General features: G+C 41.0%; 1 protein-coding gene across 6 annotated transcripts in view; it reads left to right on the top strand.

Moving 5' to 3' along the window:
- The window catches only part of Gpbp1 (GC-rich promoter binding protein 1), a 722,682-nt gene that overhangs the window by 653,025 nt on the left and 53,761 nt on the right, over positions 1 to 15,896 (top strand). For 2 of the 6 annotated variants that reach the window (XM_052159422.1, XM_052159425.1), the window contains exons 1-2: positions 1,696 to 1,939; positions 3,148 to 4,097. The exons of 1 other annotated variant lie outside the window; for it this stretch is intronic. The gene's annotated coding sequence lies outside the window, so the exon portion shown is untranslated. Of the gene's footprint in view, positions 1 to 1,690; positions 1,940 to 3,147; positions 4,113 to 15,896 lie in introns of those variants that run through there. 3 more of the 6 variants (XM_052159427.1, XM_052159426.1, XM_052159423.1) reach the window with 3 other exon arrangements.

Consider the following 15,896-nt stretch of genomic DNA (forward strand, 5'->3'; position numbering starts at 1 on the left):
TGAAAGGGGCTTCCTTTTCTTCTCATGTCCCCATAAATTTCTCCTTCTTCCTGTTCTGCCCAGTTTGATATCTATTCTTAGAAATAGAAACCAGGCAGTGTGGCTTTGAAGGGATAAGAACTCCAGGCCAGAGTGGGCTACATAGCTGAGATCCTAGCTAAAATAAAAAGCAACCCAGGTTGTCTTTAAATATACGTTATTTTTACGGACCCAAGTCTGGTGTGGTGGAAAGAGTGTGGATTAAGATCTAAAGCAGTGCTAGGCGTGGTGGGGCATGGTTGTGATCCCAGCATTTGTAGAGCAGAGGAAGAAGGATCAGGCATGCAAGGTTATCTACATAGCCCCTTAGAGACCCAAACAAGAATCCTCGCCTCTTCCGCCCCCACCCGCCTCGTATTCCGGTGTACAAACCCACCTAAAGCAAACGGAAGTTTAACCCTGGTAGGTTGAGTAGACAAGGTCCAGGGAGTAACTGGAACACTTCTAAAATATGAAACCATCTTATGTAAAAAACGAGGAAAACACATCTTAGACACTGGATGATTAAAAAAGCAGCTTTTAGTTGTAAGCCCCTTCCATGGGGCACCTTGGGGGCAAGATGGGTAAAGGCTGAGGTATACATTAAGGTGAGTTTACACTGCAGTGAGTGGTGTTTCGGCGAACTTATCCACAAACTCTATAGAGCATCTAAAAAGTTTCTGGAAAATGACGATCCTGTGGCTCGGTAGTCAGTAGAGGCAAATATCTATTTCCCTCTTTAGGACACAAACCCCTCGTTTCTTGTACTTTTTTCCTCTTGGAAAGAAATCTTCAGAGTGAACCTTTGGCGACACGTAGGGAAAGTGAATACCATACCATAAATGTTAATTCATTAAAAAAAAAAAACCCAAAACAATCGTTTGTGCTATGCGGATTCCCAGGACAGCGCCGATGAGATAATCCATCTCCTTTGGAGTTATTAGAAATACGAATCACTAGCGCGATGCTCTCCGGGGGAGCCGAGGCTGCAGCCGAGCCTCGCGCGCTTCCCCAACCCGGCTTCCGCGTGTTAACGTCCCGCACGCTCCGCGCGGCCGCGGCGCCCAATCACTCAGGCAGGGCCGGCCCCGCCCACATAGCGCTCGGAGCCCGCGCCGAGCGGCCTGCGAGCCACCGGCGCTTCGGGTTGAGCCGAACGGCGCCCGCCGCCGGCCGTTCCGGGCTTCGCGGCCCAGCAGATGCTGGAGCGCCGCGCGCCCTGCGAGCCCGCCCGTCCGCCCGCGCTCGTGCTCTCCGCCCCACCGTCCCGAGCTCGGGGAGGGCCCGCGGCTGCAAAGAGGCGCTCCTCAGGGAACGGCCGGGAATTCCCCCTTCCACCGAACGTTCCGGATTGTTCACAGTCCTCACGTCAGCAGCAGGGGGTAATCCCCGGCTCCAGCTGCTCCTGACGTCACCGCGACGAGCCTCCGCCTCCCCGGCCCCCGCCACCCCGCGCGCGGCCCAGTCTCCGGGTCCTCCTCAAAGCCCCGCCTCCGCACTAGCCCCGCCCCTTCCCCTCCCCCAGGCGCCGACGTAGAGGGCGGAGCTTCTCTGACCGGGGCGTGAGCGGTTACTTGGGCCAGAAGGTTCTGTGGTGGAGGCTCTCCTCCTACCGCCCCGCCCAGTGGGTTCGTTTGCACGGCTGCTTCCACACCCTTTCTTCCTCCTCTTTTCCCCTCGCCCCGCCTTCCACCTCTTACTTCTCAACCTCTCCGGTTCCTTCCCCGCCTCGCCACCTTCCACAATCTCGCGAGACTTGGCCCAGAACATTGCGGATCGGGTCGGCGCCATTTTGGGACTGAGACTGGTTGTGGGGGAGGGAAAAGCGGCAAAAGGGGATTATTCAAAGTACCGAAAACCTCCTCCCGGGATCGAGCGCAGCGGCACCCCCAGGCCAGGGGCACCTCTGGTGGGGCAGAAGGTAACGCAGTCCCCTGGGCCCCGTACGGGAGTCCCGGGGACCAGGGGGTGTCCGTGTCGGCGTTGGGGCTTGAGGGGTCGGGAGCGGCGTTGGTGGCGCGAGGCGTGAGGCTGCGGGCGGCCGGGGGGCGGCGTGAGGCGCGGGGCGCCCGCCCTCGGCGTTGACTCAGCCCGGCCGAGCGGAGGCGGCGGCTGCGGGGCGAGGTGGGCGGCGGGCCTCGGCGGCCATGGGGGGGTGCTCGGCGGAGGCCGGGAACGGCTGGGGCGCCCGCGGCGGCGGGCTGCCTCAGGCCCCGGCACGCGCCTTCCCGGGCACCGCCAAGGCGGCCCGGGGACGGGGGAGCCGCGGCCGAGCTGTGGCCTTCCGCCGTGCGCTCGCTCGGCGGCGCTTCGCCCTCCCCGCCGCGCCCGGCTCCGTGGCAGTTGCCGTGGTTGTTGCTCGCTCGCCGAGGCGAGCGCTACCTGCGCTCCGAAGTCGCGTCGGCTCCGAGTCCGACGGGACCTGTTATGTTTTCGGGGGAGAACACCGTCCTTAACGTGGTGGCCAGTCGCGTCCCGTGCCTCCCGCAGCTTGAGTTTTGGCCGAAACCTGTTTGCTTAATTCAAGGAAATGGGAGCGTACACCTTAGCCCACCGCTGGGAAGTCACCCTCGGGCGAATCTCAGCCCCTCTTCTAGCCACGCTCCCCTCCCCTCCACCTTCGCACTCAGCCTCCGTGGGTAAAATCCAGCCGCTGCTTTCTCTCGGAGATTGCATTTGGAAGGAGCGTCCTTCTCCTTTTTCCTCTTTCTCGGAGTTCGGCTTACTAACGCTCCGCGGCAGCACCACCTGTCCATTTGTTTTCCTTCGGCACATGGGATAGAATTAGGGGAGATCCATGGTAAGACCTTGTGCCAATCTCATGGTTTTAATATTTGCTCAAAGTTTTTAAGTTTGGCACATGCAACCTCTAGTAGTCTACCTGCGCCCAGTGTTCCCAGTCCAAACCGGAACTCGTCCTCAGTGATACCGTCACCCACAGTTTTCTCCCCCTTCATTCAGTAGACTTTCATCGAGTGCTAGGAAACGACTCTTTCCCAGCTCTCTTTTTAGGACTATGTGGATAAAATTTTTTTCCAGAGGTTAATTTTTCCCAAAGTGGGGGTTCATTTTGCTTTGAAAATAAAAACTGACGTAAGCTTTTTTTTTTTTTAAATACAACTTTTACAGGTGATTGAATTTGGCAGATATGAAGATCATCATCTAGGTTTTGTTTAAAAGGCCCCGGATATTTCAAGTGGCCATTTTGGAATTACAGTTTTGTTTTTGTTTTGGGCAATTTTGCCCCAGAAGTTTATTAAAATTGACAAGAATCATCTCTGAAGGGAATTGATAGTAGTGAACAAATTCAACGAGCTACTAAAAGACCCAGCCATTTCTTCAGTATTTTGGTTCAAACGGATTATATAAGTGGTTAAACTATTTCGTCTGGTGTTATTTTTGTCTCTTCCCCCTCTCCTGTTGGTGTTCTTCAGCCAAATCTGTAAGATATGTTTGATTTGTGTACCAAGTAGTTTCAGCAGTTTCAAATTACTGTTTAAATATTGCTGAAGTTTTGTGGCAGTTCTTTTTATCTTTATTAAAAGTTTTAGTAATTTTTGACTTCAGCTTTTTCATATTACAATGGGACAGCTTTTCTAAATGAAGACATTGAAAGAATACAGAGTTTTTTTCTTTTTATCTTTTATTTCCTTGGGAATCTAAGATGTTCCAGTTTCACACCAGCATGGTAATATTGAGATAGTTATTTGTCTGTATACGCTGGTGGTTAGAAGTAATCTTCAGATGTGAAATTTTTCTTTTTGTTTTCTGCTTTTTGGCATATAAATTGGATATTTCATCTGGAGTGGATAAGTACAACAGTGACAAATACATGGAATAGTAAAGAAGACCTTGCTTTTGAATCCAAGGAACTTGGCTAATTCTGGATCTAGCCATATGAAAACTTCAAAATAAATATGGGTAGCTGACTTCAAGTAACTCTATGTCAAATAGTCATAGGTTAAGTATCTTCAAAGAACTTGGATATTTCAGAGGATACAAAATAAAAAAACAAACTGGAAAACATAAAGCTTATAGAGAAAAAATCAACACCTTCCTGTGCAGTCCTTTTGGAATTTGTAAGTACTTCTATGGTGAGCAAATTAGATGTTTATTTGTAATCTGTAATAAGAGTCAAATTGATCCAGTGTTATTTTTGGAAACCTTTCAGTTCCTTGAAAAAATTGTTTTTGATTAAATTTCTGGATAGTCTGAAAATATCCATTTAGCTATATAGTAAATTGAAATGGAGATTTTAAGGTTTACAAATGTTTCAGGCATTACAGTCTTATTAAAAGTTTTGGTATTTTTAAAGTTGGAAAAACTTAAAATGCATCTCTGGTCAGTAGTCATATTATGCTTTATGAATAATAGAATAGTAGAAAGGTAGAAAAACCTACACATTGACATCTGGTTGGTCTTAACATTGTAAATGTTATGTGTCTTGATTCCTAGTTTATTTTCTTTGAGTTTAGACTGCATTACTCAACACAATTTAGAGGTGGTGTAACAAAATAATGCAAGTTTGGCTTTACATTTGATATCTTAAATAGCTTGTTTTAAGGCACAACTTGTTTTAATCCATTGCTGACAAGTTTTTGAAACAATTTATTGAAGCAGTTTGTATTCCACACTCTTCAGTTAAAGATTATTGGGAAAAACAAGAACTGAGCGAGTTGACTTAATCTTTTTTTTTTTTTTTTAAAGAATTATTTAGGGGCTGGAGAGATGGCTTAGCGGTTAAGAGCACTGACTGCTCTTCCAAAGGTCCTAAGTTCAAATCCCAGCACCCACATGGTGGCTAACAACCATCTGTAATGAGATCAGATGCCCTCCTCTGGGGTTATCTGAAGATAGTTACAGTGTACTTACATTTAATAAATAAATAAATCTTTAAAAAAAAAAGAATTATTTAGTTTATGAATACACTGTTACTACTGTCTTCAGACACACCAGAAAGAAGGCATCAGATTCTATCACCGATGGTTGTGAGCCACTATGTGGTTGCTGGGAATTTTAATTCAGCACCTCTGGAAGAGCAGACAGTGCTCTAAACCGTTGAGCCATCTCTCCAGCCCCTGACTTAATTTATATATATATAAATATATAAAAAAACTTATATATATATATATATATATAAAATATAAATATATGTGTGTATGTATGTATGTGTATATATATATATATATATATATACACACCATATATATGTGATATATATATATGATATATATATATCTGGCCTCAAACCTATGAGTTTCATATATAAGCTCTATTTCGCCTGCTGGCTTAAGTTCATAACTTACGTTTTAAGTTTTGGATAGTATTTGCTGTAGTTAATTCTTTTAACAAATGTTAGGAATCTTTAGTAATTCTCTTTATCTATTGTATATATATTTATTTTAATTATTACTTACTTGAGGGGGAGGTTGGAGGGGTATTAGATCACCTGGAGTTGAAGTTTTAAGGAGTTGTCAGCTGCCTGATAGGGTGCCTGGAGTCAAACTCATGTCATCTGCCACAACAGTGTGTGCTTTTAACCACTGTGCCAGTTCTTCAACCTCGACTGGTTTTTATTTGATATTAGTTATTATATTTAATTTTTCAGTGTGTTGGCATTCTGGAGTTTTTTTTTTTAATTCAACCATTAGTAAAGAGATTAATATAGCTGCATTTAGTTTATTTAATACCTTTTCTAAGGTAGAAAATTGTAATTTTTCAGCACTTTTCCAAGGCTTTATAACTTCAGTAAATTGTTTATTTCTAAACAGTTTTGCTAACCTGTTGAATTATGTTAGTTTCCTTAAATCAAAAGAAGTGATAGTCTGAGCCGGGCAGTGGTTGCGCACACATTTAATCCCAGCACTTGGAAGGCAGGCGAGTTTCTGAGTTTGAGGCCAGCCTGGTCTACAGAGTGAGTTCCAGGACAGCCAGGGCTACACAGAGAAACCCTGTTTCGAAAAACAAATGAACAAATAAACAAACAAAAAAGAGTGATAGTCTGAAAGAGAGTATTTGGGTAGTCATGTTTAATATTTATTTTCTGTTCTGAAGTTGGAGTTCAGTTCTCTATTGTAACAGACTGAATTATATATTTTCTGTGTTGAAAGATCTTTAGTACTTAAAAATTAAAACATATTGAGACATAAGTTATATATGAGGGTTGCCTGGAACATGGGGTACTTCTGACTTAAATACACAGAAATTTACCAGTATGTTGCCATGCCAGGTCTTGTGTGCAATATTTTAATTGGTTTTGTCATAATTTATGTAAAAATTGGTGAGGATGAGAACATTCGTCTATCACTTGGGAGAGCCTGTATTCTATTAGTTGACTTTTGAAGTTATTTGTATAAAAGTGTGTATCTTTAATGTGAGAAAGAAATTAAAGTAGGTCCTGAGTGGTGTTCTGAGCCTTTTATCCCAGCATTCAAGAGACAGGCAGGTCTAGTCTACAGTTTCAGAGCAGTCAAGCTCAAAAAAATGGGGGGCAGGGGAGACCCCTCAACAAAAAAACCCTCCCTCTCACACTTCCAGTTCCTCTTACTCTTGTCCTAAATGAGGTTTTCCAGAATTACAATAACTAGCAGTTATAGATTATGGTGTCCGTGTTTTGCTCCTTTTTGTGATATCCATTCTTAATACTATGAGGAGAGTAGTGTAATTAGTGGTGTGAGAAAGAGTTGCTTGCTTAAATTAGATCTGACTGCCCTTACTCTTAATCCCCCCTGATGGTTTTTGTTTTATTTTGTATTGAGGATGTGCTTTCATGCTAGACAAGCTCTCACCCTGAGTAGTACCCTCAACTCAGTCTGCACTTTTAATTACTGTGCTTTAAACTCATTTATTCATCTATGCTAGACAAAGTCTAGACCCAGCCTCATCAGTACCCTTAGTCATTATACTTATATTGTCCTTCTAGTTGAACATTTTTCTTGGTGTTATTTCCTGTATATCATTCCTCTTGGGTTAACTCTGATTATATTATAGAGGTTGGAGAAGCTTTAAAAAAAAAAAAAGAGAAGCTTCTGTTCAGTTTTGCTATTTGTTGATGACTATTTGGATGATTTTTGCTTTTAGTAACATTAAAATGTGGTTTTCAACCATATAGTTTTTTTTTTAATTTTTTATTTTAACAGATGGATCTAAATATTAGTGCTTTTCTTTCTGCTTTTGGGCTGAAATTACTACATACATAGATTTTTGTTTTTAAAGCTGCTGGTGAGATCTTCTTGCTTCTGCCTCCTCAGAGGAATTATAGGCCCACACCACTATAGTTGGTCTTGTCTGTGTCACTGATAATACAAGACTCTGTATATGTGTGTGTGTGTGTGTTTGGGTATAGCTGTCTGCACACCTACATTCATGGACAGCTCTACATTCACATTCAGGACAGCTCTCAGAAATTTGGTTCTTTCCAATATGTGTATCTCTGTCATCCAGCTTAGGTCATTAGGTTCTGCAGCAAGTGACTACCTGGGAAGCTATGTCACAGGCCTTGATGAAACTGATATAATAGTTTATTTAGATGCAGGTATGCTGTAAGAAAAGGGTAAGTTTTGAGAATATGAGGTATCTAGAAAAAGGAAATGTGATCTTGTGTATTTACCCTAATTTTCTTTGCCTTAAAACTTAAATTGTCTTTTCATTAAACTGCTGGAAATGATGATGTGAAGTTGTATGTAAAGTTATATGTAATAGTAAGAGAATTTACTTAATTCAGTTTATATGCCAAAGTGTTTGACTGTTTTTTTTATATTACATTATCCTAAGCTATTCTTTCTATTTCTTGTTTTTGTTAATTGTATTACCTGGATTCCATTCATGCCAATCTGAAATTGTATTTTTTACTTCTTAAGACGTACGACTTTGTTTTTCTGTTTCAAAGTTTGATTTGCTATGCTAGAATTTATGTTTTTTCCCTTTTAGGAAGCAGCTTACTTGCTTGCTTTTCATCCTATTCTGAAACCTTCCCACAATACATTATCAAGAAAGCTTAGGGCGAAGAGATGGCTCAGCGGTTAGGAGCACTGACTCTTCTGAGAGATCCTGAGTTCAGTTCCCAGCAACCACATAATGGGATCTGATGCCCTCTTCTGTTGTGTGTCTGAAGACAGCTACAGTGTACTCCTATAAATAATAATAATAATAAATAAATGGGCTGGAGAGATGGCTCAACAGTTAAGAACACTGACTGCTTTTCCGAAGGCCCTGAGTTCAAATCCTAGCAACCTCATGGTGGCTTACAACTATCTGTAAAAGAGATCAAACTCCCTCTTTCTCGTGTGCCTGAAGACAGCAACAGTGTACACAGATATAATAATAATAAATAAATAAATCGTTAAAAATAATAATAAATAAATAAATATATATATATATGTATATATATATATATTTTTTTTTAAAGAAGCATAGCTGATGTTTTGGTTCCCTTTAGGTTTTTCACGAAACACCTGTCAATATCAGCTAGGACCCCAGTCTGCTTGTGTCTCCTAGAGCAGGTCGTATTCTGTATTTATTTGTACTCAATAGGCTTACTAACTTTCCAGCTGCTGGATGACATGTGGAGGTAAGGTATTTTGTTATTTTTCTTTTTTAGGGTCCATATTAAAGGATGAACTTTAATCATACCCGAGACAATTGCTGAGCCATAACCTCACCTGTTTATTGTTTATGCTTTTCACTGGTCTTTCCGTTAACATGGTAAAATTTTTTTTTATATATATATGCATTTTGCCTGCATATTTCGAAGTGTACCACATTTGTGTCTAATGAGAAGAGGGCATTGAATTCTTTGGAACTGGAGTTACAGACACAGGTAAACTGCTATGTGGATGCTGGGAACTGAGAACCCAGGTCTTCTGGAACAGCATCCAGTGCTCTTAGCAAAATCTCTTGGCCCACCCTTTCCAGTAACATTCTTGAGTTTTCCAGACAGGAACTCACTTTGCTGGAACTCACTCTGAGACCATGCTGGCCTTTGCCTCCCAGGTGCCAAGATTAAAGGGCTACATATACCCTGCTTTTAATTTTATTTGTTTAAAATCATGTGTGTGTGTGTGTGTCAGTGCATGCTAGAGGTCAGAGGCATCAGATCCCATGGAACTGAAAGTTGTGAGGCTAGTGGTCCATTTGTAAACAGTTTTTGTTATATTTTCTCTAACAACTAATAGGATATTTTTATATACTAATTGGGTTTGTATATCTTCAGAGAAGTATTTAAGTAAGAATAAAGATAGCCATAGCTGTCCTCTCCCTACCTCTTCTCTCCCCATTCTTTCCCCTCTCCCTTCTCCCCTCTCTCCTTCTCCATTCTTTGCTTTGTAGCCTAATCTGGCCTAGAATTTACAAATCCTCCTGCCTCAGCTTCTCTTGCTGAGATCACAGGTACATTTCACTATACTTGGCATATTTGTCCATTAAATCTTTGTTGCTGTAGACAGGTTTTTATTTTAGATATTTTTGAGACAGGATCTTATATATTCTAGGCTGGCCTTGAGCTTTCTGTGGTTTTATGCTTAGACTGGTGAATGCTGAGATTACAGAGTATTCTATCATGTTCAGCAATGAATGGATCCTAATAACTACTAAGTAATGTTTATCAGTGTTTATACCATGTTCTATGCTATTTTGAACCTTAAATTTTAGTCCTCATGGACACCCTGTGTGGGAAGACCTGTCATTCACACTTTACATTTGAGAAAATATAGGCATAGGGATTTCAAACATTTCTCCAAGGTTATACAAGTTGTATTTCTTTTGAACCCATATCAAGGGTTACAGTTAGTTTTTAAGGTATTAATGAGAAAAGTAAAATACTATTCTGCTTCAAAAGATAGCTTATTTTCATGTTGTGTAGCAACTGAATTTTATATCCCTAGGTGAATATGATACAGGTGCAGGTAGACAATCATTCAGGAACATGTAGGTTCTGGGAATCCAACCCAAGAGCAGTAGGTGCTCTTAACCTCTGAGCCGTCTTGAGTCACACAAAGACATTCAGTGTGCAGTTTAATTTACCTAAGGGATTAGGTGATAAAATCAGATTTTGAATTTGTTTTTTTCTTTTTTCTTCCCTCCCCCTCAATTTATTTCTCTTTTGAGGTTGTACTGGAACTGAATTTTGCCAAGTGATTTCTGTTCCAGTAAACTAGTGGCTTTTATCCCAATTTTCCTGTCTACTAGAACTTTGTGATTTGGTGGACATCTCTGAAAATAATCCTCTCCCTCCTTTTATCTCTCCCTCCTCCTCAGTCCCTCCTCTTCCTTCTCTCCATTTCTTTTCTCCTCTTTCCCTTCTTGCTCTTCCCCTTTACCTCCCTTCCCCCTCTTCCTCCCTCTTTAGAAGATCTAAACTTTATAGGTCAGACTAGCCCTGAGCTTGTATATCTTCGCTTTCTAAGTTCTAGGTATACAAGCAAATGTTGTCAAGCCTAGGTGTACTTTGTGTATTTTTGGAACTGCAGGTAAGAGTCTAGGGCAACACAAATAGTGGAAGAAAGAATAGGGGAAGAATACACCACTGAACTATACCTTAGCCTTGAAAGTCTTTTTTAAAGTTATCTTTTAGATTTTTGTTGTGATGTTTGTTTTGTGTTCCTCTAGGAAACCATTTCAAGGAAATACTTTAGCCTGTATCTTCAGTCCATCATGGTGCAAGGGCAGAGCAGAGTGGCTCTCAAAGCATTAGCAAGTAGGAAGCAAAGAGGGAAGCAGAATGTTTGTACTAGCTAACTCCACTGGCTTTTTTCTTTTTCCTCCCATCTAATTGTCTAATTTCATTAGGACACCACCTATATTTAGGGTAGACCCTTCCCTTAATTCTGTGCAAGTGTACACTTAGATGCACACACATTGTTTTATTAATCTCTTAGTCTCTGCTCAATCCAGCTTAGTTGATAGAATTAACCATCTTTCTTTGTTGAAGCAAAATACCCTCTTTCATATTAGATCAAAATAATATATATTTATAATAAGCAAGGCAAATGGAATTTATAATAAAGTAATATGTTTGAATGTATGAAATCATAAGTATGATCAATCTAGAATATAAAGCATCCTTTCCACTTTGTGTTTGTGCCCATGTATGTGTTGTCATGGAACTCAACTGTGTAAAACAGGCTGTTTTTGAACTTGGGGATTATCTTGCTTCTACCTTCCCAGTGCTGAGAGGTATGGTGTACCTGTAGCCATCTCATCTGGTGTCTTAAAAAAAATTTCTTGATTAGTTTTCACTTTTTAAAAAAATATTTATTTATTTATTTACTTAGAGACAGGGTTTCTCTGTGTAACCCTGACTGTCCTTGAACTCATTGTGTAGACAAGGCAGGCCTTGATTTCAGATCTGCCTGATCTACCTCTGCTTCCTGAGTGCTGGGATTAAAGGTGCACGCTGCCATTGCCTGGCATGACAGCTTGTTTTTTGTTTTTTTTTTTTAAAACGATAAAAAGGGGTTATCACTTTTCCTGTATCACTAATTGAAGATAAAAATCAACATTTAAGCTTGGGTAATGGCTGAATTTTATATTTTTACACGGAAAGATAACTTTAAAAGTTGTTTGGGGCTGGAGAGATTAAGGGTGCTTGCTGTGCGAGAGATCATGAGTTCTTGTTCTAGGATATATCACACAGGCTAACACACCAGCACAAACACATACTGTGTATGCGTTTGTACAGTTTCATACTCACAAACACATTTTTAATTAAAATAAAGATGTCTTGATTCCATTAATTTTTTTCTTTCTGTCTATCTATCATCCCTGTTATCTTAGCACTTGTGAGCATGGCAAAAGTAGCTTCCTTCCTTCCTTCCTTCCTTCCTTCCTTCCTTCCTTCCTTCCTTCCTTCCTCCTTCCGAGCCAGGGTTTTTCTGTATAGCCCTGGCTGTTCTAGAACTCACTCTGGAGACCAGGCTGGCCTTGAACTCAGAAATCCTCCTGCTTCTGCCTCCCAAATTCTGGGATTAAAGGCATGTGCCACCACTTCCCGGCAAGGGGCTTCAGGGCTTCCTATCTAAGCGCACAGATCACAGACTTCCACATGTTGACAGAAGCATGTTTAAAGCCATTTCAGAAATTGTTGGAAAAGTCTGCCAACAATTTAACAATTAAAATCAGCAGTAGCCATAGTGGTGCATTCTTGTAATCTTGGCACCTGGGAGGAAGAGGCAGGGGGATCAGGAGTTCAGCTATGTAGTGAATTGTAGGCTAGTTTGTTGTATGTGAAACCTTTAAAAAAAAGTACCATCAAAACAATAGAAACAACCAAAAAGCAACTAAGTAAACCTTCCAATTTAAAGCAAACAAACAAAACCCCAGGTAACTAAAGTCAGCAACTCAAGTTGTATGTTTCTTTTTGTTTTTTTTAAAACATCTTTACCTGTCCACCCATCATTAGTCCATCTATCCATTTATTGTGTGTGGGTGTGAGCGCCACAGCCTGCATGTAGAGGTCAGAAGATAACTTTGGTTGCTCTCTCCTCCCATGGGTCCTGGGAAAGAGTCTGGACTGACCTCTTTATTTATTTATTTATGTTGTTTTTGTTTTTGTTCTTTTAAGAGAAGGTTTCTCTGTATAGCTGTAGACCAGACTGGCCTCTAACTCAGAAATCCACCTGCCTCTGCCTCCCGAGTGCTGGGATTAAAGGTGTATGCCACCACTGCCCAGCTCTTTAACTTTATTAACCTCTTTGACCCTCAAATAATGCTTCTTAAAAATCATATTCTATTGGGAGGCAGAGGCAGGCGGATTTCTGAGTTCTAGGCCGGCCTGGTCTACAGAGTGAGTTCCAGGACAGCCAGGGCTACACAGAAAAACCCTGTCTTCAAAAAACCAAATCCAAAAAACAAAAAACAACAACAAAAAAAGAAAGTGCACTATCACCACCTGGCACAATACAATCCAAACAAATCTGTTTCCTGTGATTAAAGAATTATGTTTAAAAGCAGAAATTTTTGTCTAAAGCACTGCATTTGGTAGCATAGTATAGTCTTGACTAATAATAGTCTTGAATCTGAGGTGTTTGAGGCAGCATTTAGTTTTCATTTGTGTTAGCAGCCTGTGACAGCACAGGAAGAAATGAAGTGAATGTTGGACTTAGAGCATTGCCTGAAGCAGTGCTCTGTGCAGTGAAAGTGCCTGATGTAGTATGGAACTACTAGTATTAGAACTAGTAGTATTAGAACATCAGATTTATTAAGTTTTGATTATTATTTTTGGTTGGTAAGCACTGGGTATCCTTTTAATCCTTTTGCTGATGTCATATTTTTCACCACTCCTATATTCAATTAGGTGATACTGTTTGGGCTTGAGGTCTACAGTTTTAAGAATTTGGAATATTGGGTGATGGCTTAGGCCATCTCAGAACAGTGGAAGCAGAGTCAAAAAGGTCTGCTTACTCCACAAAGCAAGGTTAGGACTTACTGCCTACGTAGTGAAACCTTGTCTCAACAACCACCCGCAAAAAAACCAAAACCAAAACCAAACACAGACCACTCAAAATAGGGTGTTGAGTACCATGGGATTAGCCAAGAGGGAGAGTGAATTGGAGAATGTAGGTAAATATAAAATGAAGGGACCAATTTGATCAGTAGGTTTAATGTGTGTGGTGTTTCAGATATTTGATTTATATAACTTCACATTTAAAATTGTTAAGATAAATACATTATACTTTTGGATCATACTCGGGTATGATTACTTGGATAATCTGTGGTAGCTTTAAATGATGCTTTTACATGCAAGTTTGTTTTGAGATTTTGATTGGCCTGCAAATCTGTTGATCAGACTGACCTTGAATTTGTGGCAGTCCATCTTTTTGAGTTCTGGGATTACAGGTATGGATCATCAGGCCTGGACCTATTTAGATAATCTTAAATGTCCAGTCCAGATTTTCATATTATATAACTATTCCTTGAACTCTATTAGATGTAGGTGCACCCACTGTAGCTGTCTTCAGACACCCCAGAAAAGGGCATCAGATCTCATTACTGATGGCTGTGAGCCACTATGTGGATGCTGGGATTTGAACTCAGTACCTTCGGAAGAGCTGTCAGTGCTCTTAACCGCTGAGCCATCTCTCCAGTCCTCCCTTGAACTCTCCACATGTAAAATTGTGATGTTATGCCATACTTTCAAGGCAACCTCCCCGAGTAGTGGTTTCCGAGTAGTGGTTTCCTTTTTCCCCCTGGTAGAACGAGAGGTTGGAGCTGGGCTGTGGTGGCGCACGCCTTTAATCCCAGCACTCTGAGAGCCAGAGGCAGGCAGATTTCTGAGTTCGAGACCAACCTGGTCTACAGAGTGAGTTCCAGGACAGCCAGGGCTACACAGAGAAACCCTGTCTTGAAAAAAACCAAATCAAAAAAAAAAAAAAAACCAAAAAAAACACCCCAAAAAACAAAAAACCCCATCAACGCCCCCCCCCCCAAAAAAAAGAACTAGAGGTCAGGCTAGACAAGCACACTACTATTATTACAGCCTTGGCCTTTTGTGGGAAGGGATTCTTTTTTTAAAAAAATTGTTTTAAAGATTTATTATACAAAAGTACGCTGTAGCTGTCTTCAGACAACCCAGACAACCCAGGGCATCAAATCTCATTATGGATAGTTGTGAGCTGCCATGTGGTTGCTTGAATTTGAACTCAGCAGTTATTGCTCTTAATCCCTGAGCTGTCTCTCTACCCCTGTGGGGAAGTGATTCTTAAGCACTTTAATGCATGCTAGGCAAGTGGTCTGTCATAATTGCTACTTTTTTCTTCATTTTTATCTCTGTTAATGTTTTCCTGATCTACCTCATCACACTAACACCTGGGAATCACCTTTAGCTTCCATTCTCCATGGACTCTTAGCAATTCTGTTTGTTCCACCTCAAATCTCAAGTCTTTCTATTCCAATTCATTTTAAAATTGTACAGGTACATCTTATTTTCATTTGAAGGACTGCACTAGCCTCTTTTCTTTGCCATTTGTACTGTATAGCTTACTTACAGAGTATAATGATCCTTTAAAAGTGGTAGTAATTGGGGTCTAGAGATGACTTAAGAGGTGAAGAGTGTGGGCCTCTTTTGCAAAAGACTTAAGTGGTTGCAACCACCATGGGCTTATCACACTGCCTGCAACACCAGTTCCAGGGACTCCTCTATCTCTATTCTCTGCAGCTGTGCTGAACATGGTAGTGAACACATATTCAAAAACAAATAAAAGGTAAAGTTCTGCTTAAAAGCCTTCAGTGTCTTTCATTGAAACTATACATACTATTGTATAAATCTTTATATTGTTTCTTATTTTTCCTCTGCAATTTTGTGATCTTAGTGCCCATCGGCCTCTAGCTACCTTTCTTATCCTTGAAAACACCAGTTTTCTTATTGTCTAAGGCTAATGATTTCTCTCAATCTTCCTAATTCTAGGACCCTTTAATTCAGTTCTTCTGGTTGAGGTGACCCCCCAACCATAAAATTATTTTGTTGCAATTTCATAGCTAGTTTTGCTACTGTTATGAATTGTAAATATCTGATAGGCAGGATCTATGATACTCAATCCCCGTGAAAGGGTTCTTTACCCGAAAGAGGTCACATCCCATAGGTATAAGGGCGATGTTTTTTCTTCAGTTGTTTTCTTTAGCTCATCCATCCTCTTCTTCCCTCTGCTACTTTTCTCTCCCTGATTTCCTTTTTTTTTTTTTGCAGGGAGAGTGCTGATTTGGAACTGTTGGGCTCCAGTGATTCTCTTGCTCTAGCCTTTTAACTAGTTGTGTTTTTGTTCAGTACTTCACCTGGCTAGATGAGTTTTAACTCAGATATGATAGACTTTCTCTTACTATTTACTCTGTATTGTATATAGTGGGCAACTCTCTCTAATTGATTTCTTTTAGTTAGTCCTAGTTCA

Source organism: Apodemus sylvaticus, chromosome 16 (genome assembly GCF_947179515.1).
Source record: "Apodemus sylvaticus chromosome 16, mApoSyl1.1, whole genome shotgun sequence".
Lineage (NCBI taxonomy): Eukaryota > Metazoa > Chordata > Mammalia > Rodentia > Muridae > Apodemus > Apodemus sylvaticus.